The sequence below is a fragment of the Palaemon carinicauda genome, chromosome 22, assembly GCF_036898095.1.
Source record: "Palaemon carinicauda isolate YSFRI2023 chromosome 22, ASM3689809v2, whole genome shotgun sequence".
Taxonomy (NCBI): Eukaryota; Metazoa; Arthropoda; class Malacostraca; order Decapoda; family Palaemonidae; genus Palaemon; species Palaemon carinicauda.
In genome coordinates, this window is record NC_090746.1 from 72971734 (window position 1) to 72985959 (window position 14226).

At 44.9% G+C, this 14226-nt stretch overlaps 1 long non-coding RNA gene across 4 annotated transcripts in view; it reads left to right on the forward strand.

The window, feature by feature from the left end:
* LOC137616131 (uncharacterized) overlaps positions 1–14226 on the forward strand; it is a 197979-nt gene that overhangs the window by 137101 nt on the left and 46652 nt on the right. Inside the window, exon 1 of one of the 4 annotated variants that reach the window (XR_011039286.1) lies at positions 2412–2457. The exons of 2 other annotated variants lie outside the window; for them this stretch is intronic. This is a non-coding gene — a long non-coding RNA (uncharacterized lncRNA). Of the gene's footprint in view, positions 1–2411; positions 2458–3051; positions 3076–14226 lie in introns of those variants that run through there. One more of the 4 variants, XR_011039287.1, reaches the window with a different exon arrangement.

Genomic DNA, 14226 nt, shown 5'->3' on the forward strand with positions numbered 1-14226 from the left:
TGACCATTCGGAGGTCCCCATCACACTAGCGGATGACGTTAGCCATCAAACCTTTTGTACTTGAGATGTAATACAAATCTCTGTGAGCTCCCTGATTACATCCCTTACATTGAGATCTTCCTGGACAGTAGGCTACCATCCTGTTCATAATACTAAGTATGCAGTTAATTCTAATAGTCAAGCCTTCTCCATCATAAGGCTCAATACTACACAGTATTCAAGACGTTTTAGTCCAACTGTGACTGAAATATAGAATGATATCAGTAATCAGGTTGGTAGTTGAATCGGTGGAACTTCAAAAGTTCAAACTTTCAGCGAATGATTTCATGTTGAACAGGCTGATATAAGTATCTTTTGATAGTTTTATATGAAAAATTAATTCTAATTTTCTGTTCTTTAATTGTTCTATTTTAATGGTTCATTGCTTCTCTTGTACTTTATTTCCTTTCCTCACAGCTATTTTTCCCTGTTGGAGCCCTTAGGCTCATAGCATCTTGCTGTTCCAATTGGGGTTGTAGCTTAACTAGTAATAATAATAATTATAAACATAATGGTGGTTTAGACTTAGCTGTTGGCTAATACATTTTCCTACCAAAAAAAGGTAATAAATGAAGTGTGAAAAAGTATAAGAGGTCTGGTGAGGACATCCTTACTATATCCAGCCAATAAGTATGGACAGGATAAATTTTTATTAATAAGGTGTTATTATCTAACAAGTTAAGTAAGCTTTTTCAGTTTTTGAAATCACATGGTTTTTTACGTTTTTTTTTTTCGAACCCAGCTGTCCAATCTCTTTGATTTTCACTCCTTAGAAATGTGACTTGATGGTCTCGTTAATGAAAATCAGACGATTCCTAGCAGGGAAGTGAAATGACTTGATGGTCTCGTTAATGAAAATCAGACGATTCCTAGCAGGGAAGTGAAATGACTTGATGGTCTCGTTAATGAAAATCAGACGATTCCTAGCAGGGAAGTGAAAGTTTTTTTCAGTGTACTGTGCTGTATCCTGTTGTCAGTCATTATTTTCAACTTATTGGTGTGGTGATTTTGAAGGACTTTCGGCATTCAATGCTGATACTTAAAATAAATTTAGTCACGAAGAATGTTAGAAATTGATTCTTTCATAAAGTACTTTAGGATATTTTTTCTTATTAAACAATTTGCTATTGTGATATTGTAACCATTTAAGCACATTAGGCTACTTATGGTAGCATTGAAAATTTCTCTCTCTCTCTCTCTCTCTCTCTCTCTCTCTCTCTCTCTCTCTCTCTCTCTCTCTCTCTCTCTCTCTCTCTCTCTCTCTCTCTCTCTCGGTGGTAATTTTTGTATGGTAGGACAAGTAAAATGATAAACGTTTATTTTACATAACTTTTTAGAACACAAAAAGATTTTTGAGGTTTTTATAAAGTTAAGATTGTAATATAGAAATAGTTTAGACTATAATTACTTTACTGTATATTCATATAGTTATTCCTTTTTTTTCAAAAATTAAGTTTTCTTTCAAAGAATGCATGGTCTGAAAGCCTGTTATAACAAAGTGACAAGATATAGTACCATAAATTAACACCACATACAAAAAGTGTATGCAATAAGAATATGAGTAGAAACATATAGGACCGCTTCAATTATTCATATGAGGTTTAATTATGCAGAGTTACATTTAAGTAATTTTAAAAACATTTCTAGCAGAGGCTGTTTAAAATATTGTAGTTACTGTTCAAAATGTAATGGTACTTAAAGAAAACCTTCCTTAAAGTTAACGGTAACTAAATTAAAAAAAAAACTACATTTATTTCTTAACATTTTATTTAATTTCATACAAAATATATCAGATTTTGAAAATGTAAATAAAGGAAAGAAATAGTTTTTCTTGAGTTTATGAGTTACCAAGATACAATAATGAACCTCCAATCGCAGTTATTCTCATTGTGCATTAATTCTAATGGAAGGACAGAAAATATAAAATTTCAGAGTAATTTCTGCTTTTCATATTGATTAGTGCTGACGAATGTAGAAAAAAAAGAAGGTTGGGTGATTTGATTGAACACTATTTTGACCATAACTTAATTCGCTAAAGGAAATTGATCGAAATATGTCGATCAGAATAGTTTTCTTTATAAACAATATTATTAAGGTCCCAATATAGTCCGTAAAAAGTCCTCTTAACCTAGTGGCTACTGGTTAGTATTTTTTTTTTACTTTTTTTTGTTTAATATCTGTAGACTTTGCTGAAATTGTTTATTTTTTAACATGTGCAATAATTTACTAATGCCTACTTATTATGAATTATCCTGTATGTAGGTAATCTCTACTTTTAAAATAATAGTTATCAATATCCGTTTAAATTTCCAAGTCAAAAATAATGGTAAGAATCCATTAGCACCATTACAACAACAGCCAAGGGTAACCACTTCTTGGTAGCTTCGGATTGGCTGGTGGAATGAGAAGGGGTTGCAGGTAACCGTTACCGCAATTAGTTGAATTTTGTTTTTCTGTTTTTGCCTGGTTTCTTAGGGATGACGGGCAAAGGGAAGGAAGTATCCCACACTCGTTATATACTCAAATTTTGGTAAGATAAATAGATTGCTATTTATTATTAATGTTCGAGAAGGCAGTGTATGTTTCTTATGATAGTGTTAATTTGTTCTAGTAGGCGATAAAAAATATAATTTAGCATATCGTAACTATAGCCTAGCGTGGGTCTAAATAACTGATGGTCATTCTTGTTTAGTTGAATTTGTCGATAATGTGCCAACACATTCTTTACGTAGTTTGCAGTTTAATGTGATTTAAATGAGATATAAAGAAATTCTTTGGAGGTATCATTAGAATATTAGGTACATATAGTTTAGCCTATACTACTATTTTAGTGCTACTGTACTTTTAAAATGGTTATATATGAGAGGATAGGGACAAAGTCCTAACCCTTAGATTAGGTTTTGTTAAAATTATAACCAATGTTTCTTTTGGAAATTTTCACCAATTTTTGTCAAATTTTAACCAACTAGGTTTTCTGGTAAAACTATAGAACAACATGGGGCAACATTTCTAACAGGAAAAACAGCTTTTTCTACAGTAAGTAGTGTGCTTTTATCAAATTTGACCTTTATTTTCACTGCAAATAAGCTGTTCTACTGTTGTGCCCCCCCCCCTCACTCCTGACGGACACCTTGTACTTTGAGTGTGAAAACAGGACAAAACATGATTATTTAACTCTTTCGAGATTTGTAAAAGGCCACAGAACTTAACAAACCAAACTAACCCAACCGGTTTTATTGTAGTGTATTACAGGGCAATGTAACCTAGGAAAAAAACTACTTTTTCTTAGAAAAAATTACGCTCTTCGAAAATGACACTTGTTCCCGTCACAAATGAATAGTTTCAGAAATATATATATACATCTATATCCTACGATAATGGGGGACCCATTGGGTGAGGAAAACATACTGGGGAAACGATATATAAACGTAAAAAAACCTTTTCTTCTCTGTACATTAACTCTTTATTGTTGAGTGCTGACACACATAGATATGAGTCCCCGGGCAAAAGCCAAAAGCCAGTATGGCTGGGACTTTTCCACCCTTCCTAAGGGTTGAGTCACCCATATTAAATAGCGTGGTTTGTATTTCAGTTACAGAACAAATGACAAATTCGGAGATAATTTGTATTTTTCCTAACTATACAATCCTTAGCTATTTAATCAAACTTTCCTGCCAGCCCTATCCCCCGTGAAGTCCTACCTCTAAGCAAAGTGAGCTCAGCACACACGTGTGTGAGGGGGGAGGGTAGCAGGCTACCCTCCCTACCCCCCGCTAACGCGGTGGGGTAGTAAACCCTCTTTAAATTTCTAATGGCTCGTCCTTTCAGCTACGCCGAAAGTAATTACCCATATTAAATAGCTAAGGTTTGTATAGTTAGGAAAAATACAAATTATCTCCGAATTTGTCATGTTGAGGTTGCAAGCTGTAGCAATTTGTACTGGTGGTAATTTTTTGCTGAGGTTAAAGGCTATTCCGGTTTGTATTGCTTAGATTGTAGGCTGTTGCTGTTTGTAATTACTGAGGCTTTATGTTGTTGAACTTTGTACTGTAGGTAGTCACAATTCATATCACTTTGGTTGCAGATCGTAAATATTTTTAGGGCTGAGGTAGCAAGTACTTACAATTTGTACAGCCAGAGATCACAAGCTGTTGCAGTACAGTACTTGGTGCTGAGGTTGCAAGTTATTGGTTTTATTGCTGAGGTTGCAGAGACTCAGTTTATCCTTGGTGAGAATTTTACTGTAGTAGCTTACCATTTTGAGGCTGTGGGCTATTGATGCTTACTTTACTGTACTTTCGAGTTGTGTGCTATTGATTGAATTACCATAATATGGGTTTAGCTTATGTCTTTTTCAAGGTTGCTGATTGGGGCTAATAATCTTAACTAGCTTATGGTGTCTTAGTTTGTCCTATTACGTATGGTAGTTTGATACGGCTGTTAAAACTTTACGAGGTAGCAGGAGTTGGTGGTGGGGAAGCCATGTCCACAGAACATAACACTGAGCTCATACGTGCTGCTGGACACTACAGACTATGTTCCCAGCACTGTCAAATGGCCCTTGGGTCACAATATGAGAATTTTTCTATCATTAACCTAGCTACATGGCTAGACAAATATAGAGGAATGAAGTATGCTGATAACCCATTGAACGCAGTTGCTCCTGCACGACAAAGTACTTCTTACTGGACAGCAATGTTTAATGAATCTTCCTTTGTCGTTGGAGAACCAATTCCATGGAGGCTCTTAAATCAGGGATTTCACCAGGATTATGGGCAGATTCAATGTTGAATTTCACTCAAACTTCACTTACGAAGAATCTGCAACGGGAGATGTATCCAAGGATGCATGGGGTGCCTACCTGAGTATCCTATCCATCTCGGGGACATGATCCATGAAAAAATGCACCTGCTTTTAAAGCCTGCCCACCTGAATTTCCTATCCATCTCGGGGACATGATCCAGGAAAAAAAAAGGCACCTGCCTTTAAAGCCTGCTCACCTGAACATCCTATTCATTTCAGGGACACGATCCATGAATAAAATGCACCTGCTTTCAAAGCCTGCCTACCTAAGTATCCTATTCATCTAGGGAACATGATCCGTGAAATGTATGCACCTACTTTTCAAAGCCTAACGATAACTTATAAAGTGTTGCTACATTACAAACTCTCCAAAGTAGCATTGATGAACGACAATGGGATATTACTAAAGTCGATGATCATATGAAAAGAATGAGTGATGTGGGAGTAGAACACTCCTAAGCGCTCTGCTCCATAGCATAAGCGTCTGTAAGCGTGTTCGTACAAGTTTGTGCTCGTATCTCCATGCAAAAATTTGCTCATCGGCTTGCTCGTATCTCCAAATGCTCCTATGTTGGAGCGCTCATATGTCAAGGTATTACTGTATAGTTTTAAAGCAATCAACACATACATAGCCTTATATACATTGGTTGCCATGGCCTCAGGACATATTGATAACTTCATCTATTTTCTTTTTAACTTCATCTATAAATACACAAGGGGAGAATTTTGATTAATTTTTAAAGCTGTCAATAAGGGGCTCATTTCACAGATCTTTACCAAGCCAGTGCACTCTTGGTAATTGGTCAACATGGTAGAGGTGTTGGCTAAAGTTTAATCTAGGCAGGAAGACTGTTCAAGCCAACATACAGTACTCAGTTGACAAGGACTATGTTTGAGGGTCAATTGTGACAAGACCATCTCGCTGTTCAGCTGAACAAGAAACATCCAATATTCCCCAGTCCCATTTCATTGGCAGTGTCCAAGGACAACTTCCAACATTTCGGGGAATTTGAGACATTTACTCTTTTCCCCATCCATTTTCCCATTTTGCTGATTACAGTACTTAGCAGTTGGTAGACAACATTGAGGCTTAGTATGACCCTGATATCTCCAAAGGGTCACATGCTAATGGTGGGTGGACCAACTGTTTCTTTCTGCCTCCGTCAGGGAAGCTCCTCAATCTTTGCAGTGAAAAAGTTTTCAACTCTTACCTAGGCCTGTACTCTTCATGAAAATCATCTGTATTCATAAGGAGCTTCTTGGGAGCTCACAAGTTTGCAGGGCTCTTAAGCGATTCCGCTCAAACCCAAGTAGTGAATGGCAGATAAGATTTCAAACGTAGAGACCATCCTCTACTAGACTAGCCTTGATGAAGACAGTAGGAAATGGTAGAGTTTGGCTTCTTCCACAAGTCATTGTGGAGGATAGAAGATCTCCATCACTTTGTTTCAACAGTTCATGGTCTTGACTTAGAACACAATCTTTCACGACTTCACCTCATATCTACCTTACAAAAAGGGTCTAGTTGGGACCAGGTTGGGTTGCCTTTGTCCTGGGAGGAAACTACCACATTTACAGTGAAGGAGGAAATAAGAGAAAAAATTCTGGAAAACTTTCTTTCTGGTTTCATGGGACATTCAGACGTCCTCCTCCGGCTGGCGATGACATCAAGGGACATCAAGCATATTATATTGATCCCAGCTCTCAGGAAGAACCAGTCAGGTGCAATTTGTGAATTCTGGAGTCGGGTACCAACAGAACTGTCTCGGCCCATTACCTACAGGAGTATCAACAGATCCATGGATAATGTTATTTTTGGCTCAACAGATTGTGTAGCAAACGTGTAAAAGAGCAGTCGTGGTGTAAGTCTAGAATGAAAGGTAGAACGACTGGCACTTCTATCCTTTCTTTCTACCCCTTGAGTTATTCACAGGATTGGATAATAGATGTAGAGGAGCAAGTAAGTTTGGTTTAGAGGTTTTTCCCTCATCCTCTCAGACGATGACCTTACATTCTGGTGACATATCCTCCACATGGATGTAGGTTTCCCTTGTCAATCTACTAATTCCTATTAATAACCTAGCCTAAATCATGGCACATCATCATGACTAGGTTGTTTGGAGGTTGACAGGAGTTGATCACTTATGCTGCTTTTCAGGACCAAAATGATTAGACATTTTCCGTGATAGTAAACTAGCCGGTTTGGTTGTAGAGACTTTCTCCCTCTTTAGGATTGATATCCTATTAAAGGACTAAGGTTTGCATTCGTGTCCTAACAAATCACAAATTTTAAAAGTGTTTTGTCTTTTTTTTCCCAACTACATACATTAGCCATTCAAGTCTCACATCCTGTCTCACCCACTATGCACTTCCTAGGCTGAAGGTCAATGTAGAAGCTTGTCATGTAGGCTTGGCTTCCCTGCCAAGTGACAGTAACTACTGTACTGTCACCTTATTAAGATTTTAACAGCCAAATACAGATTTGCAGAAGACATACTATTAATGGACTCAGATTTGTATAGTTAGGAATAATACAAATTACTTTAAACATATGTCATTTTAATTTTGAGGATAACTTTACTGTATATACATACAGTACAGTGCTCAAACTTATTTTTGCTAAATATTCAAATAAAATTTCTTGATTTGCTAATGGGAGGCCAATACAAAGTTTTAGGTATAGATAAGAAAGTATAACATGTTTTTCCAATAGATTTAAAAGATTGTTGAAGTAGGACCACCTACCCTATAATTTGGGAAAGCTAAGGCTACTTTAGAGAGAACTATCTTTCAACAGATCGTCTATTGGTGTGTAGTACTTCTAATGAACTTTATTGATTAAATAGGAAATTGCTAAATGTCATTTGTTTCGTAACTGAAATACGAACCACGCTATTTAATATGGGTAATTACTTTCGGCGTAGCTGAAATGACGAGCCATTAGAATTTTAATGAGGGTTTACTACCCCACAGCTAGTTAGCGAGGGTTAGGGAGGGTAGCTTGCTACCCCCCCCCCCCCCTCACACACACCTGTGCTGAGTTCACTTTGCTCTCGTCACCCTCGCCTACACTGACAGCCATTATTAATCTTTTGTTTGCTTTTCCTTTTTGACAGTGTTTGTGAAGTTGGCCTCTGCGATGCGAAAGTGTCCCGATTTACCTGACCGCCCTTGTGGAACTTATATGTCGGCTGTCGAAACGGACCCACACACCTTATGTCCTTACTGTAGGGGCCAACGGTGTGATAGAGATAATGTATGTGGTAAGTGCAGGGAGTGGTCTACCTCCCAGTAGGAGAGGTTTTCCCGGCGCCGGAAGAAGTAGTCCAGGCGGGATATTTCTCTTTCAAGGGTTTCCTTGAAGAGAGAAAATCCCAAGGACTCTTCCTCCGTAGCCCAAACCTCCTCCAAAGCTCCCACTCGATCGGTTTCTTCCGAGAAGCCGTCGAGTGGTAGCGTAGGCCGCATTTCTGTTGACCGATCTCGGGGTTTGGGAGAGGGAGTTGCCTCCCATAGCGAGGTAGCTGCTCCTCCTCCCCCGGTGGAGGATTTAAATTTATCATCTAATGTAAATGTGTCTAATAATGATCTGTTACAGCTTTGGGCTTCCTTGGGGCTTCAGGGCTCGCCCTCCAAGGAAGCCCTGTTTGACATAATCAGGTTAGGAGCAGCTGTCAAACAGTCGCCGACTTTAGCAGAGGTTGATACTCTGTCTATCGTCGACGTTGTTGTGGCAGAGGCTTCTGATGAGTTGTTTCAAACCTCTGCTCCTGAAGTTGCTGATGTAGCTGAAGGCTTAGTTCCCCCCTCCGACCATCCTTCGAGGGAGGAACCAAGTCCAACGGTCTCTCCTGCAGGTGATTCTCCCCCTTGGGGGAGTTCACTAACAGAGACTCCTCTTCAGAGGACTGTTGATGGTCAGCCCGCTGACCCCATGGCCCCCAGAGGGCGTATAAGGCATAAAGCTCCCCTTCGCCGTAGAGGCCTTCCTTCACCTCACAACGGTGTTAGGAGGCGCCTCTTTGGTTCATCATCGTCGCAGTCCCCCGCAGAGGAACCTCGCCGTCGTTCACCGACCGTTCCAGCTACATCCCTGGACTTCTCCGCAGATCATTCGCGATCTCCTTCACCTGCCAGACCTGCTGACCTGCCGTCGCCGTTCCTGGCCGCTGATGCACAGTGGGTGCCCACGAATCCTGATTTTAAACGGGCAACGGTCTCTTCGGGGCAAAAGGGACTTTCACACATTGTGTCAAAGTCCCTTAAGCGGCAGGTATCCCCTGCGCGCCAGCGCGCAATTGCGTGCAAGCGCTCTCCAGCTGCTGTCCCTGAGACCACGTGCCAGCGATCACCAGCTGCATTTCCAAAGTCAATGCGCCAGCGATCACCAGCTGCAGTTCCAGAATCAACGCGCCAGCGCTCACCTGCGCGCCAGCGCTCACCTGCGCGCCAGCGCTCACCTGCTCGCCAGCGCGCCACTGCGTGCCCACGATCTACTGCGCGCCAACGATCTCCTGCGCGCCCACGATCTCCTGCGCGCCCACGATCTTTGGATCTGGGCGCAAGAGGGAAGATATCTTCTTCCCCTGCTCGCCAGCGCTCTCCAACACGCCGTAAAATGCCGACGCGCCACCGGAACCCGCCTGCTCGCCATCCTTCACCTATGCGCCATCGCGCGCCCGTGTGCGCCCTCTGCGCAAGGGATATATCCCCTGCGCACGCCCCCAACGTTATCTCCCTCACGGGTTCTTCGGGATCTTGCGCGTCCACGCGCGCGCGAGCAATCGCCTCCGCGTGCGCGAACGCTTATCCAGCCCTCTGCATTCTCCAGAACGCGCCCCTGCGCGCCATGGATCGCCTACGTGCTCCTTCGCGTGCGCGCCATCGCTCGCCAACGCGCGACCTCGCATGTGTGCCATTTCTTGCTCGCGCGCCATTTCTCGCCCGCGCGCGATCCAGGCAAAATCCCATCGCCCGAGCGCCAGCGCAACCCCCAGCGCGATCCCATGCGTGAGGCTGCAGGACAACGTGCGACCAGGTCATCGTCATCGTGTCCTCCTCCTCCTCCTCCTCCCCGCAAGCGCAGAACAGTGCGCTCGCCGAAGGGAGGGAGAACTCCAGATAGGTCCAGGAACTTTCCTTCATCTTCTTCCTTTCAGGCAGACCCTGTTTTTGTTTCTACTCCTAGGGATCGAACGATCCCCTTCCCTCCAGAGGGAGTCTCTGACAGCGCTGCTGTCGGTAAGCAGCCCTGGTTTGGGTCCCTTGTCTGAGTGGTCATGCAGGCCTTTAAGCCTGCTTTTTCTGAGCTGGGCCACTAATCAGTGGCAGTTTCGACTCCCCTGAAGAGGAAGAGAGGAGTAGATGACGTGGTAACTTCTTCAAGGGCTAAGCTGGCTCCTCGGAAGTCTTTGAGGAAGGCTCCCTCCCCCCTCAGATTTTCTCTCCCTCCCCTTCGGACGGGGATTTCCCGTCCTCAGGGGATTCACGTGAGGTGAGGCGTTGTTCCATCGCACCAATGGGAGAAACCCCACCTCGCGCAGAGAAGTCTTCTCGGGTAGGGGTGGAGAAGAGCCTCCCACCATCTCTGTTGGAGTCCTGTATTCCTCCCTGGAGGGAGTCGAAGGACTCTAAGACTGTTCCAAAGTCGTCCTCGAGGATTAGACCAGAGCCAGCAAACCCGCGGAGAACGTCCACGAGTCCCCCCAAGAAGAGCCTTTGGCGACAGGAGACTTTGCTGCCAGCCCTTCAGGAGGAGAGCTACAGGAGTCAGAGCATGCGTTCTGGCAGGTTCTGACCCTGATGAGGAATCTCAATGGGTTCGCGGATCCTGAGATTCCCCCTCGAGAGGGCAAGGACACGGTCTTGGACCGGGTCTTTGGTACATAAAAACCCTCTAAGGCCAGCGCGGCTTTGCCTTGGTCCCAAGGGGTTAAGAGTGCCAGAGATAAGGTTGAGGGCCAGCTCTCCAAGCTTGCCTCCTCCAGCCGTTCCAGCGCCGGCAACAAACTCCTCCCGCCTCCTTGTGTCCATCAGAGGAGGTACTTTGAGATCATGGAGGAGTCTTGTTTAGCTCTTCCCTTACACCACTCTGTGGAAGAGCTTACCAGGGGGGTCCCTCTAGAGAGACACTCCAACCGGCAAGTGTCTTTCTTGGCTACGGAGATCCTCAGCCAGGAGAAGGTGGCGAAGTGTGCCATGCAGGCAACATCGTGGCTGGACGTCTGGCTAGGGTCTCTCGGCATCCTGTTACGATCCGAGGACCTGTCCAAGGAGAGTACCAGGAAGGCCTTGGAGACCTTCCTACTTTCAGGCACTCGTACCATCGAGTTTCTAGCCCACCAAGTCTCGAATTTGTGGGCTAATTCCATCTTGAAGCGTTGAGATGCGGTGTCTGAGAGATTCCACTGGAAGGTCCCCAGCACCGAGGTCAGCAGGCTCAGACATTCTTCCATCTTGGGGAGGAATTTGTTTGAGCCTAAAGACGTGGAACAGGCGGCTGAGAGGTGGAGGAAGTCCAACCAGGACTCTCTCCCACATAAGGCTCTAACATCAAAGCCCTATAAACCTCCAGCACCTCAACAACCTCGCCCGTCCAAGACAACGAAACCGGCTGTAGCAGCAAAGACAACAGTGTCAAAGCCCTTTCCTGTCAAGGACAAGAAAGGCAAAAAGTTCTCCAGGGGAGGGAAAAATCCTAGAGGGAGTGGCCGAGGCTGCAAACGCTAGGATGGGCAGTCCCCTGCATGTCCACCAGTGGGGGGATGCCTGCAAAGTTGCGCAAACGGGTGGCAGCAACTTGGGGCCGATTCCTGTACGATTTCCGTAATCAGTCAGGGATATCGCGTCCCGTTCACAATATCTCTACCTCCCCTGACAGCGAATCCAGTGACGTTGAGCTCCCTTGCCATGGGATTGGCAAGGGGGCAAGCCCTTCGGGCAGAAGTCGAGACCATGTTGAAGAAGGGTGCTCTCCAAGAGATAGTCGACGGGTCCCCAGGCTTCTTCAATCGACACTTTCTTGTAAGGAAGGCGTCTGGAGGCTGGAGACCAGTCATCGACCTCTCGACTCTGAACAGGTTTGTCAAGCAGACCCCGTTCAGCATGGAGACGGCAGACACGGTCAGACTTGCAGTGAGACCGCAAGACTTCATGTGTACACTGGACCTGAAGGATGCGTACTTCCAGATCCCAGTCCATCCGTCTTCAAGGAAGTACTTAAGATTCAGCCTAGACAACAAGATCTACCAGTTCAAGGTGCTGTGTTTCGGTCTCTCCACAGCACCTCAGGTTTTCACCAGAGTGTTCACCCTAATCGTCGTGGGCACAAAGGATCGGCATCCGTCTCCTCCGTTATCTGGACGACTGGCTGATCCTAGCAGACTCTGAGTCAGCCCTTCTTCAACACCGAGACAAACTTCTGGGACTTTGCCAAGATCTGGGGATCATGGTAAATCACGAGAAGTCTTCTCTGCTTCCTACTCAAAGATTGGTATATCTAGGCATGATCTTAGACACCAATCTCCACAAAGCCTTCCCATCAGATGACAGGATAGCAAGGCTGAGGAGGGTCGCGAATCCTTTCCTCAGACGAGACGAACTCCCAGCCCAATCGTGGTTACGTCTCCTCGGTCATCTCTCATCTTTGGCCCGTCTAGTTCCCAACGGTCGCCTCAGATTCAGATCTCTGCAATGGCGATCAAGTCCCGGTTGAATCAAAGACACGATTCCCCGGACGTCATGGTCCCTTGGGTCCTGCTGAACGGACGGACCTTCAGTGGTGGGTGACAGACGAGAACCTACGAAAGGGAGTGGATCATCTCGTCCTCCCCCCGGATTTGATGCTGTTCTCGGACGCCTCAAAGAAAGGGTGGGGGCCCCACGTTCTGCACCACAGGACCTCAGGCCTGTGGTCAGAATCAGAAGTGCCTCCATATAAATCTGATAGAAATGAAGGGCGTATTCCTGGGCCTTCAACAGTTCCAACAATACCTGGCGGGTCACTCTGTGGTGGTGATGAGCGACAACACCACAGTAGTGGCTTACATCAACAAGTTGGGAGGTATATTTTCAGAGCAGCTATCCCATCTTGCAGTAGAGATACTGAGATGGACCGAAGTCCACTCGATTCCACTATCGGCTTGCTTCATTCCAGGCAAGATTAATGTGCTCACCGACAGTCTGAGCAGAGCGTCTCAGATAGTGAGTACCGAGTGGTCTTTGGATCGTCTAGTAGCCAACAAAGTCCTGACTTTGTGGGGTTCCCTGACTATGGATCTGTTCGCTACAGTGCTGAACTTCAAGCTCCCGCTGTACTGCTCCCCAGTCCCGGACCCCAAGGCACTCTGGCAAGATGCCTTCCAACAACGGTGGGACAACATCGACGTATACGCCTTTCCCCCTTTCTGTCTGATGAGGAGGGTACTCAACAAGACCAGAATATAGGTCAATCTCTCGATGACCCTTATAGCTCCGCTATGGCATCACGCGGAATGGATTCCAGACCTTCTGCAACTCCTAACGGAACTCCCGAGAGAACTCCCTCCACGACACGATTGATTGATTGATTGATTTAAAGTTTTCAGGCATACAACCACATGCCAACATCTTTCACAAAGCCGTAGCTTCGCTTCGGCTTCACGCCTGGACACTATCCAGCATCTCCTCGCAGAGAGAGGATTTTTGCAGCAAGTTGTGAAAAGGATGTCTGGACACCTGCGAAAGTCATCCGCAGGGGTCTACCAGGCAAAGAGGAGAGTTTTCTGTGGTTGGTGTCGTGGAAGGGGTATCTCTTCACTCGATGCCACTATTCCAGCAATAGCGGAGTTCTTGTATTTGCGAGAAGAAATGCGCCTTTCAGTCTCGGCAGTGAAAGGCTATCGCTCAGCCTTAAGTCTTGCCTTCAGGCTCAAAGGAGTGGACATTTCTTCTTAGCTGGAACTTTCCCTACTCATACGAAGTTATGAACTTACCTGCCCTCAGTCGGAAGTGAGACCTCCTCCATGGAACGTGGTTCGAGTTCTCAGGTCTCTTAAGAGACCTCCCTTCGACCCATTACGCCAGGCTTCAGATCGCCACCTAACTTGGAAGACTGTGTTCCTACTAGCTTTGGCTTCGGCCAAGCGAGTCGGTGAACTTCATGGTCTCTCGTATGACATCGCCCATTCAAGGGGAGGGGAGGAGGTAACGTTCAGATTCGTCCCTGAGTTTGTTGCTAAGACTCAGAATCCGGGAGTGCCGGACCCTCGGTTCGACACTTCGGATTTTGAGTCTTCGTTCTGTAACAGATGACCCAGACCATCTCCTACTGTGCCCAGTAAGGAGTCTGAGGCTATATCTTAAGAGAACAGCTGCAGTTCGTCCCCAAGTGCAAGCATTGTTTGT